We start from the raw sequence: 19,155 nt of genomic DNA on the forward strand, positions 1-19,155 counted from the left end.
TTCTTTGGCAATTTCGGTTGGTTTTGTCTATTTTATTTCTCCGCCAGAGGATAACGAAGGTAATGAAAAATTCATGCGAACACGAGTCTGAAAGATTAACCGAAGATTGTGTTTTAACTCGCTGTAACAGGAATATTCGAGTTAATGAAAAATTCTCGGAAAGTAAGTATCGATTTCTCGGAAAATCGCGGTAATTCTCTGATATTAATTGGGCGAAGAATTCACGCTTTCCACCGGTTTTTATTATATTAGCGCTGGTCATAGTTAATCAGAGATCGCACGAAGATCGATCGAAAATTGAATCGAATTTCGTTTCCACTATATCGTGACCGCGGGAATATAAAACGTCCTCTGATACGAATGAATTACACCGAGAAAGAAGGATACTATCTTAATTATAGATCAGAGAGCATCAATGTACCAGGTTTAATATCTGCTCCAGCCATCTCGAAACAAGATTTTGATTAAGCCGTTGAATAACTTTCCGTGACACGTTAAACGAGACAAATACACGACAAAAAAATTGTAACCTACTCTCCTTCGAACCTTTCGAACACAAGAATATTAATTGTTAGCGAAAAGAGAAGAAAGTTTATTTAATAGGAAGTAATTCGTAGGCGAGGGTAGTTACCCCTGTCAGGCCACTAGCTCGGAGTCCGATTTCTCACCCTTAGAACACTGTAATATCGCGACCGGTATCGCGTTTCCAACACGTGTGTAGGTGTACGACACGTGTAAAGGAAGTGGGGATATTCAACATGGCGACTTTGCACACATCGTACACACCGGTGCACCAATGCGCGAGCAGAGCACGCCCGCTCCAACGGTTCTCCGCTCCTTTCCTCTTTTATCAGCTCGCATGTTCACTCCTCCGCTCTTAGCGTTTCCTTATCCAATTCTTACCCGTAAATCACCGATTTATTCAATGCTTAACGGGTCCTTCCAAAACTTACCCTGCCTCGTTCATCGAAATTACAATTATTTTAGGGGGCCCTTGGTTCTGGTTTTGTACATTAACACTAGATTTACGGAACATGTCAAATTGACGGATAATAGGTCTATTTTAGATGACAGAATTTGTTAAGAAATTTTTGTAAAAATATCAACTTTCATCAACTTTCAGCAAAAGAATTAATGTTTTAGGCAGTTCACATATCATCTGCAATTTATTTATTTTTCTACTTTAGGTAAATTTAAATAAAAGTGACCATCAAACGTCAGTAAATCTAGTGTTAACTTCATTTCTTTTGCCAGCTCCATTTACGAAATAGATGGGTTGCCAATAAAAATTGCAGAGCATGTAACATATTTCTCTTTTATTACAAGTGGTATAAATAATATGTTCAACTAATCTATTCTGATTCGTGAGATCCAAGAGAAATGTCGAACCACACTTGACATAATGCAAAGGGATGTAGCAGACAGAGAACATATTAGCGTCCTTATGAAAATTACAAAAGTAACTTCATTTCTTTTGCCAGCTCCATTTACAAAATACAATGGGTTCTCAATAAAAATTGCAGAGTATGTAACATATTTCTCTTTTATTACAAGTAGTATAAATAATATGTTCAACTAATCTATTCTGATTCGTGAGATCCAAGAGAAATGTCGAACCACACTTGACATAATGCAAAGGGATGTGACAGAGAACATATTAGCGTCCTTACAAAAATTACAAGAAAAGTAAGAAATTACAAAAATAATTTTATCAGTAGTTAATCACGTAATATTCTCTGATGTGGCAGTCAATCGAGCTACAGAATTTGAAGGAATATTTTAAGGGTATTTTAATATCGGTTTGAAGGACAGACACGAAGGGGCCGGAATAAAGCGCCTTTAGAAAATTTGCATGCACTTCGTACAAAATGAAGCGGTGGAAACCGAATAAGCCTGCGAGTCCCTTCTCGTGAGCGGTCACACCTGTGAATCCCTTTTAGGTCCTTTGAACGCTTGGACGCCCGCCGAGATGATTTTTACGTTGTTCCTGTTCAAAAGGAGAAAAAGAAACGTCAACGATACTTTCGGGAACTTGCAGTGGCGTAACTGGGAGTTCAGATAACTTTTGATGAGTTTGAAGTTTGGGAGCTTGGGAATTTGAAGTTTTAGAATTTTGGAAAGGGGATTTGGAGATTTGGAAATTTGGGGGTTTGAGAAGTTGGGGATTTGGAAATTGGGGGATTGAGAATTTGGAGATTTGGAAATTTGGGGGTTTGAGAAATTGGAAGATTGAGAATTTGGAGATTTGGAAATTTGGGGGTTGGAGAATTTGGAGATTTAGAAATTGGGGGATTGAGAATTTGGAGATTTAGAAATTTGGGGGTTTGAGAAATTGGAAGATTGAGAATTTGGAGATTTGGAAATTTGGGGGATTGAGAATTTGGAGATTTGGAAATTTGGGGGTTTGAGAAATTGGGGGATTGAGAATTTGGAGATTTGGAAATTTGGGGGTTGGAGAATTTGGAGATTTAGAAATTGGGGGATTGAGAATTTGGAGATTTAGAAATTTGGGGGTTTGAGAAATTGGAAGATTGAGAATTTGGAGATTTGGAAATTTGGGGGTTTGAGAAATTGGAGATTTGGAAATTTGGGGATTTGAGAAATTGGATATTTGGAAATTTGGGGGTTTGAGAAATTGGAAGATTGAGAATTTGGAGATTTGGAAATTTGGGGGTTGGAGAATTTGGAGATTTAGAAATTGGGGGATTGAGAATTTGGAGATTTAGAAATTTGGGGGTTTGAGAAATTGGAAGATTGAGAATTTGGAGATTTGGAAATTTGGGGGTTTGAGAAATTGGAGATTTGGAAATTTGGGGATTTGAGAAATTGGATATTTGGAAATTTGGGGGTTTGAGAAATTGGAAGATTGAGAATTTGGAGATTTGGAAATTTGGGGGTTTGAGAAATTGGAAGATTGAGAATTTGGAAATTTGGGGGTTTGAGACTTTGGAGATTTAGAAATTGGAAGATTCAGAATTTGGAGCTTTGGAAATTTGGGGCTTTGAGAAATCACAGAGTTAGAAATTGGAAGATTGAAAATCTATAGATTTGGAAATTTGGGGGTTTGAGAAATTGGAAAATTGAGAATTTGCATAATGTAAAAATTCGATAACCATGAAATTCGACCATTCTTACTCTAAAGCTACAGAATCCAAAACTTTACGAATTCCAAAAATGTAGCTAAAACCCGAAAGTTCGAAAATTAAAAAATAAACACCCCTCAACATACGCCAATGCAAGATCAAAAGTCGAAGAGTTATCCTCTGTTTTTTGCAAGAGGAATAAAATAAGAAAAATGGAGAGCTACACGAAAATCCGTTATTTCGGAATTAAAACGTACGATTCGTTAGAGGGCATTGTCGCGGCACGAAAATATAATGGAAGAAAAGAAAAATAATGGTCGAGTGGCAACAATCGACGATCCAGTCGCCATTGTATCGTGTCATTGTTTGAAACCCTCCGCAACAATGAACTCTTTTTCCCGGTCGCGTTCCTTCCGCTCGGATTTAACCGAAAAATCCTACGAGACTGCGACGCGTTCGCGACTTTTCGATTTCTTTCCGTTTTTTTGGTTTCTTCGATTTCGAAGCGAGAATTTAAGGTTAAAAGTGTTCGTGTCGGCTCTTTGTGCGGATACAATACGAAATATAATTGGACGAGTGTCGTACAATGGCGTTAGAAGTGCGCTAGTTAAGGGCAGTAGAAAGGGAATTATGTGGCAAGACGTAGTAGAGCGGGTAATTAACTGCTACTGCTGTTGAATACACACACAATAAATATATGTTATAACGTAGATTGGTTGTGCAGAATTTATTTCTTTAATTTAACAATTCAAGTTGTAATTTCGACTTATGTGAAAGGACTGTGAATTAATATATCTGCAAAAACTACCCTCTTAGAAGATGACATTCGCCTAAATAAAATCTATTTGTGAATACACACACAATAAACATATGTTATAACGTAGATTAGTTGTGCAGAATTTATTTCTTTAATTAAACGATTCAAGTTGTAATTTCGACTTACGTGAAAGGACTGTGAATTAATATATGACTGCAAAAACTACCCTCTTAGAAGATGACATTCGCCTAAATAAAATCTATTTGTGAATACACACACAATAAACATATGTTATAACGTAGATTAGTTGTGCAGAATTTATTTCTTTAATTAAACGATTCAAGTTGTAATTTCGACTTACGTGAAAGGACTGTGAATTAATATATCTGCAAAAACTACCCTCTTAGAAAATGAAATTCGCCTAAATAAAATCTATTTGATCTCCTTTCTGGCGTCAGAATACTAACTCTTTGCACTATGATTTATTTATCAGTCACTTATCACCACTACTATATTAAAACAGACAAAGAAGGTTGAAATGTTATATCAATTCGATATCAATCGACTATGCAAATAATTGGATTTCCAGATCAAAGTATATTTAAAATTCGAGTAAATTTGATTAACACTCAAAAATAAAAACAGCCTCGAATTAGATAAAATTAAAATAAAAAAATGCAAAAATGGAAAGAATGAGCGACGAAGTAGCAGAAAGTGGTAACAAAATGCACGAAGTAGGAAGAGGAAACTAACGACCGAAATATGAATAATAATCGAGGGTACAAAAGGTGTCCAGCTTAATCCTTAGACATGATCGACGAGACATCTCGTACGAAGCACAATGGCAACGAGAGAAGTCGACGTACGCTTAAAGATTACATTACAGGCAAAATGGCGTGCTTAATCAGGCCATTTATTCGCCGAGCTACGGGGCCGTTCCCGATGTGAAAAGGGAGGAAGGTTTTGTGATCTCCCCAAGGGCAAACTTCTCTCGTATTTTCTGCATTGTGAGTTGATTCCCATTGTCAGAGCTCGTTGCTAGAGTATCCATTACACGTTACAATTATAATAGGCTCGTAATGTCAAGGTAATGTTGCTTCCGGTTCGACTATTCGGAAACTTTGCTTCAAAGGTGCATGTTTGTTAGATGTAAATTTATATTTCTGTGTGTCGATGTTGTAATTCAATTTTCGATATTGGGGAATATAGTGGGGGTTGTGCTACTTTTGTGTTGAAATTATAGTACTTGACGAATACAATGCATAGTAGTTTTGGCACGGCAAATATTATATATAGTAATTATTGCATTCTGCGAATACGATGTGTATAGATTACAACGAAAACCAATTATAACATACAGAAATTACAACTCTTCATTACATTCACAATCACTCTTCATTCATTCTTCAACTTTCAACTAAAATATAACTCTTCCCAACTCCACGTCATCAGTAACTTGTCACAATCTCCATCAAAGGATCCTCATAATTTAATCCACAGCATAACACCATAAACTCTTCACATTTGAATCCATCAGCCCTCAATATTCTTCCACCACAAACCACCCTAATAAAAATTAAACAAAAATTAATATTAACAAATTATCCATCTTCACGACACATTCCAACCCTACCACATCTCCCACCAAACTAGAATCTAAAAAAGTTTACACTAGCGAATAAAAATGATTGCGGCTGAGAATCACTGACGATTCGCGGGACTCCGTATCTTAAATAACCGGCCAGCACCTATGATTTTCTCGGAACAATCGACGGTCCGATTAAATTGATTCGCAAGCTACGCTCTACAGGGAGGGAAAGGGTGAAGCCATAAACGAGGCTGAGCACCGTTTTGCCTCGGTAAGTAAATAAGTTTAAATGAGCGCATGACGACACGACGTTAAGGGGTTAAGTGGGTTTGGAAATTTCAGAAAATCGATTTTTTTTTTTTTATCTTATTAAATAGTACAATGTGTCTAGAATATTCTCCCAAAATTTTAAATCGATTGGAGTAAAATTCAAAGAGATAGACCCTTCGGAAGTTCTGCTCGACAGGCCACGTTAGCCTGGCATGACGCAAGTTTATTGAAGCAGCTACGTAGCTATTGTTTGTCTGTCTTTCTTACTTGTTTTCTTTTTCTAAGGGCAACTAGTTTTAAATATTTTAGTTGTGTAGACATTATTTATAGATTTAAGAGACGTTGGATATTGAAGGTTTACTATAGCAGTAATAAAAGACCAAGAAACCGTTGGTTCGGTACTCTTCAATATGCAGTTATAGACTTTTTTTTAGTTTTTTCTACGCTATCGATTTTTGTGAAGTGCTCGAATGTAATAAATGAAAATGGAGAAGACAAAGTGTGCAATGGTAAAGTGAATTTTAAACAGTGTGTTAAACTTGGCCGAAACAGCCATGAGTATGCCCGAAAAGAGGACGAGAATCACATACTCGTAGCTGAGAAAAAAGCCGACACTGGGACTCAAGAAGCTAGGATCTAGATATTGCCGCTGCAGCAGGTTCCTTACTTTATGGTGCTGGAATCGATGATTCTATGTAAGTTTAAAAAAAAAAATTTTTCTGCATGTTATTTCAACTTAAAACTTCAATCGCGTTTTTCTCGAAACTTTATTTTTGAAGTCGGTGGACATGATTTCTCAAAAAGTTATGAACCGATCTTGTTCAAATTTTGCACACTTCTTCAAAATAACATTGTCTAGTACTTGAACGAAGGATTTTTGTTTCTTTTTACCACAACTTATTTTACGAGGAAATACGTGGTGAAAATGTGACCAAAAAATGAAACTTTTTGTTCATAACTCCGCCAAAACTTCTAATTTTTATATTTTTTTTTTTCCTTCGTTCAAGTACGAGCTTTATATACCTGCTAACAGAAACTATATTGTTTTTTAATTTCAGATGAACCAGTCAAGAGTTATCGTGTCCACGCCGAGAGACCTTTTTTTTGAGACATCAAGGGAAATGAGGTCCCAATGGCTGAATATTCAACATTTTTAAACAAAAATTTCACAAAGTACTCATTAATTATGTATCTTTTAATTTACTAAATTGTTTGAAATAAATATTTCATGTGACATATTAAAAAAAATTAGTAAAAATACGCCTTTTTTAAGCGTCTGAAACCCACCTAACCCCTTAAGTTCTGCGATCCTGAAAACTGATTCCGTCCACGAACAAGCCGATTTTTCTGAATACTCATCGTTTAAAATAACTTTCAAAACCTCGAATGTTAATTTAATTTGAAGGTGTGCGAAATTATGAAAGACCTTCCATATAATTATCGATTAATATTTCCGAGGTAATACGGTAAATGTAATAATACGATTTAACCTTTGAATCTGGCGAGTTTGAGATCTCTCGACCTGAGATTCTCATTGAACTGTAATTAAATTTCCAAGACGCGGTAATTAAAGAAGGGGAGAATTCCGAAATTCAGCAGGCTTGATTAACAGCTCAGTCGAAAGACAAAGAGTAAAGATACGTTTTTTAATCGCGAACGACAAGACGCGACAATCTCGTCAAATCTGGTTTACGCCGAGCAAATTGTTACTCGAGCCGTGTTATTACCGTACTGTTCTGTAATCACGGCCAGTATCGAGCGATCCATCGGTCGGTACGAAAGTAATTGCTCGAAATTAGGTGACACGGAGCCATTATCGATGCCCGTACAATGTATGTAGGTTCTGTGTTTGCGCGAATCCTGGCGCAGAGAGTACACAATATAAAGAGAAAGGGTGATCGCTGATAGAAAGAGGGTGAACGAGATGGAATCATGTTCGAGGCCATCATCGACGATTACGCATACTTGCTGGCCCATTATGGCTCATTAAAGGGGCCCGATCGGGCTTATTATGCGCCACAAAACCACCTCCTCGTCCCTTCTTCGTACCTGATCCTGATCGCCGGCGAAATATAATTTTCGACAAGCACCGAGATAGTAGGAGGGCATCGACCGAAAATTAACGACTCTTTAGGGCAAATTGATCGGCCGTGTTCGCACTCGATTTTTCTGCCGGCCGAGAAATCCCGTGAGAGCAAAGAGAAGCAGAAGCGCCGGATCGTGAGAAGGACTTATCGGTCGGATCACGGCGTTGCGGGGAAATCGATCGCACAGAAATTTGCCAATGTTTTGATATTCAAGATACGGCAGCTCATAAAATTTTATCGACTTCTACGGGTACTCCATGCCTCGGGTGTCTAGTGTTTCTGAAACGTTTCAAACATCATATCGGAGATGCTGAAGCTTTCTGAACATGGTCCTGTGTCGAGCTAAAAGTAGCTGTAGCACTTGAAGTACCCTAAACGTACTTGAGTATCTAAGCTGCTTAAAGCGGTTGAAGTATACGACACGTCTGAAGTATCTTAAACATGGTGCTGTAGTATTGAGATACAAAAAATAGATGTAGTAGCTGAAGTATACAAAACAGACTTGTAGTATCTCAGCTACCTGAAGTATTTGAAGCATCCGACACATCTGAAGTATCTTAAACATGGTGCTGTAGTATTGAGATACAAAAAATAGATGTAATAGCTGAAGTATACAAAACAGACTTGTAGTGCCTCAGCTACCTGAAGTATTTGAAGCATCCGACACATCTGAAGTATCTTAAACATGGTGCTGTAATATTGAAATACAAAAAATAGATGTAGTAGCTGAAGTATACAAAACAGACTTGTAATATCTCAGCTACCTGAAGTATTTGAAGCATCCGACACATCTGAAGTATCTTAAACATGGTGCTGTAGTATTGAGATACCAGAAATAGCTGTAGTTGCTGAAGTATCCAAAACATACTTGCGGTATTTCAGCTACCTGAAATATTTGAAGCATCCGAGATATCTGAAGTACCTCAACATGATGCTGTAGTATCGAAGCACCCAAACATGCTTGAACTACCTAAGCTACCTAAAGTATCCTATCCAAAATATCTAAAGTATCCTATCCGAGGTATTTATAGATTTCTAATGCATCTAAAGTACATGGTGCTGTAGTACCAAATGGCCATAGACTTGAAGTCCCCAAGAAATGCTTGAAGTACCTGAAGTACCTGAAGTATCCTATCCAAAATATCTAAAGTATCCTATCCGAGGTATCTATAGATTTCTAATGCATCTAAAGTACATGGTGCTGTAGTACCAAATGGCCATAGACTTGAAGTCCCCAAGAAATGCTTGAAGTACCTGAAGTACCTGAAGTATCCTATCCAAAATATCTAAAGTATCCTATCCGAGGTATCTATAGATTTCTAATGCATCTAAAGTACATGGTGCTGTAGTACCAAAAGGCCATAGACTTGAACTCCCCAAGAAATCCTTGAAGTACCTTAATCTACCTGAAGCAGCTGATACAGAAAGTGTCATGACAAGTTAATCCCCGTCTTATTACCCAGTCGTCAACCACATTTGAATGATAACTCAGCAATCGAGCTATAAGTATTTGAAATTACCGCTTGTCATTCGTGCGTAGACCACTCGTTAAAGTTTCGTCCGTAAACAAGGAAATAATTCCTTGGCAAACACTGTCATACAAACGATTAATCATCGAACGAATAATAATTTGCATTAAATTGTAGCATAAGGCAGTTTAATTCGTATACAGAAATTACTTCGGAAGCATCCTTCTTTCTCGGTGCTCCGAGGCAACAAATTGCCATAGCAAGCCTCGTTTTCAGCCGCAATTTAAGACAGGGAATATTTACTTACAAAGACGCTGCATTAAGTGTTCGCTAACTCGTTGATACACGCAAGATCCGATGAATTCACGGCACACGCAATGCATCTATTAAATGCATCGTTGTTTCCTGTCTTCGCTCTCAGGAGAGATTCGCGGGGAAAAATTGCTCGTCCTGCAATCAACCGGAGGAAGCAAGTGAAACCATTTACATCGACATAATAGATATTCGATCGTATCGATTATGTACTTTACATAACAAGAAGGATATCGTCGTAATTATCGTCCGTTTAAATTTCAATTACATACCTATCATGTTTGTCGTATGGGTTACAACACCGTTCAAAGTTTATTCAACTATTTCATCAAGACGTGTTATTTGTTTATTAAATTCTTGTATAATACACTTCGATCTGATGAATTTTCAATAATTCCAAAGCACTTTCGCTTATTAATTGATTTTATAAGGGCTTCGACTGCTTTTATTCAACTATTTCATCAACAAGACGTATTATTTGTTTATTAAATTCTTGTATAATACACTTCGATCTGATGAATTTTCAATAATTCCAAAGCACTTTGATTTTATAAGAGCCTCGACTGCTATGATCACCTCACTTTTTATGCAAATAAAAGTTTGAAAGGTATAAATCTTTCTACCAAAGCTCCCTAAATCGTCACTGACGTTAATCAAAAATCCGGTGAAATTCGGCAAACTTCAATGAAAAGAGTCATTAACAAGCAAGACAATAAAGCAAACCGTAAACAAGTTTACGGCTAATTATTCAGCCCCGATTTCAATTAGGGCCTCGACGTGGACCGTTAAAACGCGTACGTACGTCGGTTGTTTATGTCAGCCATGAATAACTATAAGTGCTCGCGAGCACATTGCATCACACCGGTCAGCGTTAATTACGACGGCAATTAGCCCCACCTTCGACGACAGAATTATCCCTCCCTATTTTGTAGGCTTCCAGGACCATTTACTCTTCCGTTTAATTATAATTGAAACGCTGCCCTCGTATCGTTTCGTGACAGCGCGCTTTTATCAATTAAAAAAACGGCCAATTACGACCGGGACCGATGGCCGAGTCACAACGACGTGCACTTTCTACAGGGCTGTCGATCGGATCGATGATCGACGTGAACGATCATCAGGCGCTCTCATAAATCAGCATCGTTGCAATTTTAACGTGGAACCTGAAGTTTATGTAATTATGGACGCAGGGATCGGCGAGTCACTTGTGGAATTTACGGGACTTGAGTCACGGGTAGTCGGATTTCATAGGTTAAGAGTTGACAGATCTCTAAGTTGTCTCGACAGATACCAGGGTCGTCAGAGTTGTCAAAAATTTAATTTGCAAGAAGGTAAACCTTGAGTTGCTTAAATCATGCGAATACCGAGGTGACTAAATCATACGAATCCCGAGTTGTCAAATTTTTGAGTCGCCAGGTCTCTAAACGATCAAACTTCAAGGTTGTCAAACCTCTGATCAGCTGGAAGCTTAAGTATCTCCGAGTTGCATCACAGAATCCACAAATCCAGCAAAACTCCATATATCAAATCTCCAAATGACCAAACCCGCAACAACCCCGAGTAACAGTTTGAGACCCCTTTAAGCCTCCAGAAGTATTTGAAGAAAATGCAAGAGTAAGTGTCCCATTTGGGCAACGTTAAAACGAAAGGCAAAAGAAAACCATTAGCCCTACGCAAAAAGTAAGGATCAGAGTGTATCTATAAGGCAATTATAATCGATTATGGGGCAAGTGGTCGTGTCCGAAAGACCCTCCGCGTCCACGAAACACGTTACTTATGGTCCATGAATATCCATGGGGCCCGGGGAGCAAATCGTGTGGCTGGCGTGCTCTGATGATAGGTAACCATGTGTAATGGAGTGCTAACTACCGGCCACCTCGCGAACCAGCACACCTTCTTCTTCTTCCTCTTCCAGTTACACGATCAGAGGGGAGGACGAAGGGAGGAACGAGAACCTGCTGCGGTGTAGAAGGGGAAGAGACGATAAAGGATCACCGGTCAGGGAGAAAGAGTTGGCTGGAAGGTGGTTTCCGTTGGCGAAAGAAAGAGGGCGCAGGTCGAGAAACCGTGCAGGCATGCCTGGGTCTCTTAGTTTCTCAAACAAGGGGGCGGTACCTTGCAGACCAGTGGCAGTCAACCGGCAGAACTACTTGCGGAACAACGGAACCCTTTTCTGGGGATACTGGGGAAATCTTTCAGAAAATACTAGATTGGATTTTCAAGATTAAATTCTATTCACGAAATTTTATGCTCGAAATCTCACCCTACAGGGTTGATTGTACTCTTAGTCTCCGATGTTATATTATTACACTGTACAGCCATATCTTTTTGCTCTTTTACCATTTTACTATTTTATTTTAAGCTACTGTATTGACACTGAGTTATTGTTCTCATGTTTCATTGCTACCAAAATTTTCAAATCGCACCCTACAGGGTTCACCTAATCTCCGATGTTATGTTATTTTACTGTACAGCCATATCTTTTTGCTCTTTTATCGTTTTACTATTTTATTCTAAGCTACTGTATTGACACTGAGTTATTGTTCTCATGTTTCATTGCTACCAAAATTTTCAAATCGCACCCTACAGGGTTCACCTAATCTCCGATGTTATATTATTGTACTGTACAGCCATATCTTTTTGCTCTTTTACCATTTTACTATTTTATTTTAAGCTACTGTATTGACACCGAGTTATTGTTCTCATGTTCCATTGCTACCAGCACACTGTTTTATTGTTCTACTGATCAATATTGTATTATGTCTATAATACATATACATCTATCAATATTATACAGGTATTATATCAATGTTATATCAGTATTATACAGGTTCTGTATTTAAGCAAACAGGTTCGTCAAATATGAATCGATTTGTTATTCCACATTAATCCTTTCGCTTTATTAAATTTGCGAGGCAATCTAACAATGGTGACTCACCAAACACGAAAGTTTAAACGTTCACATTTAGTGAGTTCACAAAAGTTTGCGCAACGTAAATCGCTGATAATTGAACAATGGCTCATATTTCATGCCCAAAAAAGTTCCTATTAAACGATTAGAAATGTTAATACTGTTCAAAAGTCGTTAAGATTATACGAGAGATTGAACGGTAAAAAGATGTTCGAATATAGCGAGGTAATAAAATATTGAAATAGTGGAACAAGTACGAAAGAGTATCGGTAAAGAAACGAGCTCGGTAATGGAGATTCAGCTCGTTAAAGAATTACACGCGAATCACGGTCGTAGCCGCCTAAATCGTATCCGATAGGCGATATTACACGCGGAGATTAATAGATCGGCATTACGAAGTAATTAGCCGGCAATTAAGGGCTGGTCGGGTCTCGAGTCGAGAACATTAATTGGCCCACGTAATGATACGTTCGCTCCAATAAACGAAGATGAACGAACGCGACTCGCGAGCTATCACGCACCAGAATTTCTGAATGCAAGCCACTTTTGCTCTCTCTCTTCTTGTTGAACAACGAAAATTGCCTTGGCACCCACGAGGAGATGGAACAGACTCGAAGCACCGTGAACGCAACGTATAATAATGATAATAACAATAATATTTGAGCGATGAACCGAAAGATCGAAGCGCATATTTCCAGAAGTCGGAAATTAATCGATTAATCATCGTTCGAGAGGTATTAGTTGGCTGGGAATCATTTATTCAACCCTTGCAGGTATTAATTCAATTAATTCCGTCGGACGATACGTTGGCCGCCGGGAATGAATATTCTCTAGCCCGTTCTACAAGCTATTTCTACAAACAAACCGGTAAATATCCACGTACGTACGTATGTACGGCGTAATAATCGGCGTTGATGGAATTTTCATCGGCTCCGAGCGATCTGTATAAATATGTAGCAAGTGTGTATATAGAGCGAACAGGGTTCGCGGATTGCGTGAAGACCCTCATCATCGTCATCATCATTATCGTCATCATCATCATTATCATCATCATCATCATCTTCCACGCTGGCGTGTTTGCTCTGCAGCACTACACGCGAACGAAGAAAAAGTAATCCGTTCGAACGGAGCCCGTCATTACCGGGTTATTACCTAAGTATCGTGGAGTGGAAACTTCGGACGTGCGTTCTACGTGGCTCGCGAAACCGCACCAGAAAAAATACCTGCCCTTACGACGGTTTTAGTGCCACATGGTTATGGGGAACGTTTTATGGAACGAGGGATGCTCAAAAAGAAATGGGACAGAACTGCTTCAGATGGTAACAAGTGCAAGATATAAGTCTCTTCTGAACTTCAATTTTCGGTGTCGATTGAGGGATGCTTTTTGAAAAGGAAATAGAAGTAGACAATGTTGAAAAGTTTGTGCGATTTGTACAGGGGATAGTACGATATGAGTACACGATATAAGTGTTTTTATAACTAGAATTTTTGTTGTCGATTGAGGGATGCTTTTCGAGAAAGAAATACAGGTCGACAATGTTGAAAAGTTTTGTGCTATTTGTACAAGGGACAGTAGTACGATATGAGTACATGATATAAGTGTCTTCATAACTAGAATTTTCGTTGTCGATTGAGGGATGCTTTCTGAGAAGAAAATAAAGGTCGACAATATTGAAAAGTTTTGTAAAACTTGTACAAGAGATAGTAGTACCATATGAGTACACGATATAAGTGTCTTCATAACTAGAATTTTCATTGTCGATTGAGGGATGCTTTCTGAGAAGAAAATAAAGGTCGACAATATTGGAAAGTTTTGTAAAACTTGTACAAGGAATAGTAGTACCTTATGAGTACACGATATAAGTGTCTTCATAACTCGAATTTTCGTTGTCGATTGAAGGATGTTTTCTGAGAACAAAATAAAGATCGACAATGTTGAATAGTTTGTACAATTTGTACAGGGGTAGTAGTACAATAAGTGCACTATATAAGTGATAGAATGAAACTGCAGCGCGTGCCGAATACAATGTGTAGCAATTATTCAATTACGAGTGTCAACTGCGATGCAATTACAACGCAATAGGGTATGTGAATGTACGTTCAATTACAGTGCGCAATAAATTCCTCGGATGGTAAATACTGCGCGTGGAAATTATTACGCGCAGCAACTACAACGCGTGGGAATTATAACGTGCGTGAAATACAACGCGTGCCGAATACGACGCGTAGCAATTATTGTTCGTAGGAAATATGCGTTGCAATTACGGCACGTAATAAATTTAGTGCATCGTAAGTACGCGTGAAGATTACTGCGCGTGGGATGTGTAACGTGCGTTAAATACAACGCGTAAGGATTACAACATGTAAAGATTACAACACGTAAAGATTACAACACGCGACAAATACAAAGCGTAATTACAAGTAATGAATCCGACGCACACTTTCAATACGTAACATTTGCAAAATACACACGTGAAATACAACGCATATTATAGAAAATATAAGACGTAATAATATTACGCGTAATGCGTAACAAAATACAAAAAACAGTAATTACATAGCTAGGTAATTATAGCGCAATTATAGCATGAGTACATAGTCATATAGCGTAGATACAATATGTAAGCGTAGTATAAATACAGTACATATAATTGTAAGTATTCATAATTAATTATAGACTGCAGTAAAGTTGTAAGTATGCATAAATATACAGTACATTTATAAGCGTGCCTAATGAGTATAATTAATTGTACACGGTAATGTAGTTGTCAGTATAATGGAGTACTAAGAATAATAGAAATCGTAGAATACTAAGTTGCGATGGTAGGAAATAGAATATGAAAATAACCCCTTGACCTATTAGCAGTTGTGCTAATTGCACTGCTAAGACCAAGTAAGTTGAAATGTTAAATTTTGAAATTAGGATTAATAATGCTGTGAATATAATTTTCGTGAACTGCAACGTGCGTCAAAGTGCGTCAGAAATGTCACTATAAGTCAGAGAGTTATATGGAAGATAGTAAAAGGAGAAAGAGATGTCTGGCGGTCGTATTTCGGATATTCAATCGGCAAGGCCGGTGCGCGAGAACCGAAATCCCGATAAATCATAACCCAATTTCAGGAACGATATCAATCGCGACTGACGCCGGCCCCTCGCGTCGTTCCTTCCGTTTTCTCCTCCGGTTCCCCTGGACCAGGCCACGATTTATAAAGCAAACACCGTGCGGCACCCTGCAATCAACCTACACAACGCACCTTCTCGGTTTACCGGGGCTGCACCTCACGCTCGCTCGCTCGGCCCAATGTGTATCGGCCCCAACGATCGCCGCTTACAACGCCGACCGATCCTATAGCTCCGAGCGCGTTTTACACCGTACTTAGAGAGAACTCGCTTGCAGAATAAATTAATAGTTTCTGTGAATAACAGCTGGTACGAAGTTTCGACGATTGGCAGGGACGTATTACCACGAGAATTATTCTTTGTTGCCTCTTCTTCTTCTTCTTCTTTTTATTACTGTGCCTCCTTTAATTCTTGATTAGCTGATGGCTATCGGGGAGTTAGAACTTTCGAGGCGATATTATGTAGGAATATGGAGGGACAATGTTGCAGGGATATTAGATTGAGAGACTACAAATTTTGTTTTTGAACGCTGGGACATGTGAGGAGGGACATGTGAGATGGGACATGTGAGGTGGGACATACTTGAGGGTTGTAGATGTTCATAGAGTTTAATTTTGTAGGTCCACAGCTTCAGAGTTCTAAAATTCTAGTACTCAAATCTTTTACTTAACTAAAGTATGTAATTCCAAGTTTCTAAATTCCTAACCTCTCAAACTCCCAAGCACCCAAAGTTCAATCTTTAAATTTCTAAGTGATCAACTCTCCATCTTTTCATCTCCCAAATTTCAAAATTTCCAAACTCCACAATCCCCAAATTCCTAAACCCCAATTCCTATATCTTGGAATTCTCAAAACCCCAAATTTCTACGTCCCCAAATTCCTAAACCCCCAAATTCCACAATCCCCAAATTCCTAAACCCCAAATTCCACAATCCCCAAATTCCTAAACTCCCAAGTTCTACAATCCCCAAATTCCTAAACCCCCAAATTCCAAAATCTCTAAATTCCACAATCCCCAAATTCCTAAACCCCCAATTCCTACATCTTCGAATTCTCAAAACCCCAAATTTCTACGTCCCCAAATTCCTAAACCCCCAAATTCCACAATCCCCAAATTCCTAAACCCCAAAATTCCAAAATCTCCAAATTCCACAATCCCCAAATTCCTAAACCCCCAATTCCTACATCTTCGAATTCTCAAAACCCCAAATTTCTACGTCCCCAAATTCCTAAACCCCCAAATTCCACAATCCCCAAATTCCTAAACCCCCCAAATTCCACAATCCCCAAATTCCTACATCTTCGAATTCTCAAACCCCCAAATTTCTACGTCCCCAAATTCCTAAACCCCCAAATTCCACAATCCCCAAATTCCTAAACCCCCCAAATTCCTACATCTTCGAATTCTCAAACCCCCAAATTTCTACATCCCCAAATTCTTAAACCCCCAAATTTCCACACTCCCAATTCCCCAACTCCCCAACTTAAAATTTCCATCTCCCCAAACTTCCCAAAATCCCAAACTTCCACTCTCCCAAATTCCCAAAATTGCACAACATCATCAAAAAGCACATAACATCGCAGATATCAATCTACTCGCATCCGTGCCTCCTAATATTTTCTAACATTCTCAAAATTACACACTCGAATGTTGGCTAGTTTGCATCGACTTCCAACCCCTAATTCGTGCTTGAATACTCGTTACCAGCGAAACTACCGCGAGACCGTTCGACCACAATTTGCGTTAATGCTCCAGCCATCGGAGGGGGGCGTATTTCGCGAACCCTCATTTTCATCCCCCTCTAGGGCACAAAGCTTTCAATTTGCCTTTTGCCCGGCGAACCTCTCCTCCGAGGAATCAATCAACTCAGAATTTACAAAGCAAAATCACGCTAACGTGGATCGGTTCTAGACGTGCGAACTCGACTCGATAAAAAAATCGACACAATGAGAAAACTATAATTGGTCCCCTCGTTTCGCTTCGCTGCACGCGGTAGTCTAGCAAATTAGCGGTTTTATACGGATAAATTAATAGTTCTACGTACACCTGGCGAATTAGCATGTACGCTCGCAACATAAGGTTTTCTAAGGGGATACGTGACTGCACAACTTAGGTTAGGTTGCGTAGGTTGCTGCATCGTTACACCTACTTTATGGCCTTACGAATTTGGAAATGAGGGATTGTGCAATTTTGGGGTTGGTGGATTTGGGTGATTGTAAATTTGGGAAATGGGGAGTTGGTTATTTGAAAATTTGGAGATTGAAGTTTGGGTGCTTGGGAGTTTGCGAGTTTGAGAGGTTAGGAATTTGGAAATGGGGATTATAGCATTTTGGGATTGGTGGATTTGGCTGACTGGGAGTGTGGAAATTTGGGGGCGTGGAATTTGGAGGTAGATTTGGATGTAGAAATTTTGGCATTTTGGAATTTGGAAATTTAGAGATTCAAGGATTTGGGAATTTAGCGATGTAGGAATTTGGCTGCATAGAAATTTTAACATTTAGGAATTTGGACATATACAAATTTGGGGAATTAGGAATTTCAGAACTTCAGAGTCTGAAAATTTAAGGACCTTCAGCGAAACTGAAGATCTCAAAATTTAATAACATAGAAATTTAGTTCAGGAACAGTAATTTTGCACCCTTAAACTTGACACTGTAATTCGAAAATTTATCCCTTCTGCTTCATACTACCCTCTTACTCATCAACAATGAATGGACTACTACAATTTTTCTGCGTGCCACAAAATTCTTCCAGCAACTTCCTCGAAAACCACTCTCTTCTGTAAACTAAGCAAACGAGCAATTCAAAAATGCCAATAATGGCACATACCTCGCGGCGACGGCAATTTCGGTTGGGCCTCTATTATCACCTTTGTAACATAGTTGCATCTGCAATTTAGCAGCACGGTTCCAATATCAAAAACATGTTCTCGACATGTTCCCCCTAAGGGAAATAGTCACGAAAGACCCAAGTACTAATATCTTGAAAAGACGAATCAGACTAGTTTCAGAAGCCGAAGATTTTGCATAAAGCTAAATAAAATTCGTGAAAAATAGAAGGCGCAGAAAGTTGATAATTCTGATAATGAATGGGCAATAATGAATAACCTGACGATGTCGGAGGCGGGACAAAGTAGTCGAAAGTATCGGATCCTTCTTTCAGTTTTTACGTTTCGAAGACAGGATTCGCGGAACGGACCTTTTTTCATCCTAATACCCGTTTATTATCTTGTAAAACTGATGAAGAAAATAAACCCGAAATGGTCGCAATGGCTTTTTGAAAAGGCAACATTTTTGTCAGAGGCGTTAAAATTGCTAGAAATAACAGGTGTTGCTTCGATAATTGGAGATGCTGCTTTTTATTCGTGACTCGAAGAAAACGGGTATCTATTCCTGTCAATTGTACACATAAACCGCTATTATATATTTTTTAATTCTTTTAATTCAGTGCATAGAGAATGTTAGACTAAAAAATATATTTCTTGAAAAAAAAAATGTTGCTGAACGGGAAGGGTTAATGGGGGACTATTAATAAATAGCAGAATCGATTCCCAACA

The sequence above is a fragment of the Megachile rotundata genome, chromosome 13, assembly GCF_050947335.1.
Source record: "Megachile rotundata isolate GNS110a chromosome 13, iyMegRotu1, whole genome shotgun sequence".
NCBI lineage: Eukaryota > Metazoa > Arthropoda > Insecta > Hymenoptera > Megachilidae > Megachile > Megachile rotundata.